This window comes from Sturnus vulgaris, chromosome 4 (genome assembly GCF_052056855.1).
Source record: "Sturnus vulgaris isolate bStuVul1 chromosome 4, bStuVul1.hap1, whole genome shotgun sequence".
In the NCBI taxonomy this organism is placed as follows: domain Eukaryota; kingdom Metazoa; phylum Chordata; class Aves; order Passeriformes; family Sturnidae; genus Sturnus; species Sturnus vulgaris.
This window is the reverse complement of record NC_142246.1, coordinates 16,116,955-16,120,762: the sequence shown is the minus strand read 5'-3', so window position 1 is coordinate 16,120,762 and position 3,808 is coordinate 16,116,955.

Genomic DNA, 3,808 nt, shown 5'->3' with positions numbered 1-3,808 from the left:
TTTCGTTTTTTTTTTGCTTCTTCTTATTTCCTATTCCTTTTCCTATTCTTATTCTAATTCTTCTTCTCCTTCTTCTTTCTGCTTCTTGTTTTCTCATTCTTCTCCTTTTCCAGCCCTATTGGCTCAGTCTGGGGAGCCAGGCAGGAGCAGCGGAACAGGCTGCGCAGCCAGCGCAGTGCCCGCCGCAGCCGGGACGGATGTTTCTGCAGGGGGGCCAGCGCTTCCACACGAGGAGGGGAGGCACAGAGCGGCCCTGGGGAGCAAGGCTTAGCTGGCGCCAGCTCAACCCAGGCCTCGCGAGGGGCAGCCAGGGGGAGCCCGCCTCCTGACAAACATGCCCATCTTCGCTCTCTCTCTTCTTGGTCTTCGCACAGTTCTAGGAGGCTCACGCCGTCCCACTCATCCTCCTCGTGCGGCGAGGCCTTGGCCCTGATGTTCTCTTCCCAGCTCTCCTGCATGAGGTCTTGGTCACTGTCATTTTCGAGGCTGGAATGCACTGAGGGTAACTGACCTTTCCCTCCAGACTCCTGCTGTTCAATGGAGTCTTCCTCCCCAGGAAACTCTTGGTACACGGACTCTTCCCAGTCCGACACTTCTTGGTAGGTGGCAACATCTTGGTGGGACAGCTCTTCTTGTATCCATTTCTCCCAGTTCGAGAGCTCCTGGGAGCTGGTGACTTCTTCCTGGGAGAGCTCCTGTTGAATGCAGGCTTCTGGGGATCCTTCGTGGGAGCTGCTGGATTGTGCTGGGGATAGCTCCTGCTCAATGCAGGATTCCCCTAGGGATCCCTCATGGTAGCTGGATGGTAGCGGGCCTGCACCGTCACCTGCCCCCAGGCAGTGCCCGCTGAGAGCCTGGGCTTCCAGCTTGCTGGGCAAGGGGCTGGCTGCCTGGGAGCTGGACTTCACCTTTTCTGGCTCCATGTGCAACACAGAAGGACTGGCGCACAGAGATCCCGGGAGTTGCTTCCTCCTGTGGAAGGGGCGCTCCTGGGACTGGGCAGTGCAGGGTCCACACCCTGCAGGGTGTGGCTGTGCCATGTCACCAGGACAACAGAATGTCCCTCATCACCCAGGAACCCATTAGAACGCCCCTGTGTCACAGAGGGCCATGCCCGGCACCCCTTCAGCAGCAGCCCCGCCCCCCGGAAGTGGCATGGCGCAGCAGCCAGACTGGTGGGCTTCTAGCCCCTTGTTCCCATCCACTGATTAAAATGATCAGAAATGGCTCTGCCTCAATTAATGTGCAAATGAGTTCATGTGCCAAAGTCAATAGTATGGGTTTTATTGAAGAGTAAATGAGAGACAGAGCAAATGACAGAGAAAGAAAAATTGAAAGAGGAAACAGGTGGGAGGAGAGAAAGGGAGTGGCAGAGCCGGAGAAAGAAAAATAGAAACAGAAAAGGGGTGGGATTAGAGAAAGAGAGTGACAGAGCCAGATTAAGTAGAAAACCTCACCACTCCGTGGATCCCAGTGGCGCACTGTGGATGCTCTCCATCTCCATCTTCTTGGTGCTGAGGGTCCCACACAATCATGGAGTTCAGGGAATCGATACACACTTGAGCGGGTGGGGGAAGGCCCAGGTTCCTCCCCTGGCAGGGACAAGTCTGACACAGGCTCTTGCAGCAGCCTCTGGCTCTGTCGCATCCCTTTGCATCACGAGCAGTGCTCTCCTGCAAGGCCTCAGCAGTGAGTCTGGGGAGAGCTTTGGGGCTGTTTGATGGATTCTGGCACCTCCTCAGCTCCCCGCCACGGCAATGTGCCCTGGATGTGGTCTTCCCGGCCTGGGGATTTTCCTGCTGAGCCGCTTTGCGTGAGGGAGGATGGGCGTTCGCTGCCAGTGAGCAGAGGTTCCCCCACAGCCCCAGAACTCTCCTCCTCCCTCCCTGGCTGTGCGCAGTGTGTGCCAGCGAGGCCTCAGCGGATGAGCCTGTGGGCTTCGGCCTCCCCGAGCCCCAGCCTGGCCCAAGCTGATTTTCAGGACAGCTGCTGGCTTTGGCTTTCTTTGGCTACATTCTCCGGCCTCACTCGTGTTTCCTTGTCCCTAGACCAGAGGTAATTGATCAGTGGTGTCACCTTTATGGTAGCTCAGGTGCTGTTAGGCCGCTCAAGTTCCAGGCCAATGCTGCAGTCAGGTGAAGGAGGGGTGGGCTTGGGTGGTCTCAGCCTCCTTATTCAGTAGAGGATTTTTCAGGTCCTTCCCAACCCAAACTATAGTGTGACTCTAGAGGACGTGTGGATGTGTATTTTCATTTGATTCAATTAATACCCATTAATAGAAATTATTATTATCATCATAACTTTATTAAAATTATTTACTACTATTTCTATAGCTTAATACTACTTCTAGTTCTTCCTTTTCTTCCTCCTCCTCCTGGTCTTCTTCCTCTTCTCTTTCCTCTTCTTCTTGTTCTCCTCCTTCTTTTTTTTTCTCTTCTTATTCCTATACTTATGAGGATTATTACATTTCCTGCTGGTACGCTTTCTTCTTCATCTCAGTATTTTATACTTCTTCTTCCTATTTTTATTCTTATCCTAACTATTTCTTCTTCACTACTTCTTCTTCATTTTTTACTTCTACTTCTAATGGTACTTCTACTTCTAGTTATATTCCTACTTCTTATTCTTATATTCCTATATACTTATAATCTTATTCTTACTCTTATTCATCTTCTTTTCGTTTTTTTTTTGCTTCTTCTTATTTCCTATTCCTTTTCCTATTCTTATTCTAATTCTTCTTCTCCTTCTTCTTTCTGCTTCTTGTTTTCTCATTCTTCTCCTTTTCCAGCCCTATTGGCTCAGTCTGGGGAGCCAGGCAGGAGCAGCGGAACAGGCTGCGCAGCCAGCGCAGTGCCCGCCGCAGCCGGGACGGATGTTTCTGCAGGGGGGCCAGCGCTTCCACACGAGGAGGGGAGGCACAGAGCGGCCCTGGGGAGCAAGGCTTAGCTGGCGCCAGCTCAACCCAGGCCTCGCGAGGGGCAGCCAGGGGGAGCCCGCCTCCTGACAAACATGCCCATCTTCGCTCTCTCTCTTCTTGGTCTTCGCACAGTTCTAGGAGGCTCACGCCGTCCCACTCATCCTCCTCGTGCGGCGAGGCCTTGGCCCTGATGTTCTCTTCCCAGCTCTCCTGCATGAGGTCTTGGTCACTGTCATTTTCGAGGCTGGAATGCACTGAGGGTAACTGACCTTTCCCTCCAGACTCCTGCTGTTCAATGGAGTCTTCCTCCCCAGGAAACTCTTGGTACACGGACTCTTCCCAGTCCGACACTTCTTGGTAGGTGGCAACATCTTGGTGGGACAGCTCTTCTTGTATCCATTTCTCCCAGTTCGAGAGCTCCTGGGAGCTGGTGACTTCTTCCTGGGAGAGCTCCTGTTGAATGCAGGCTTCTGGGGATCCTTCGTGGGAGCTGCTGGATTGTGCTGGGGATAGCTCCTGCTCAATGCAGGATTCCCCTAGGGATCCCTCATGGTAGCTGGATGGTAGCGGGCCTGCACCGTCACCTGCCCCCAGGCAGTGCCCGCTGAGAGCCTGGGCTTCCAGCTTGCTGGGCAAGGGGCTGGCTGCCTGGGAGCTGGACTTCACCTTTTCTGGCTCCATGTGCAACACAGAAGGACTGGCGCACAGAGATCCCGGGAGTTGCTTCCTCCTGTGGAAGGGGCGCTCCTGGGACTGGGCAGTGCAGGGTCCACACCCTGCAGGGTGTGGCTGTGCCATGTCACCAGGACAACAGAATGTCCCTCATCACCCAGGAACCCATTAGAACGCCCCTGTGTCACAGAGGGCCATGCCCGGCACCCCTTCAGCAGC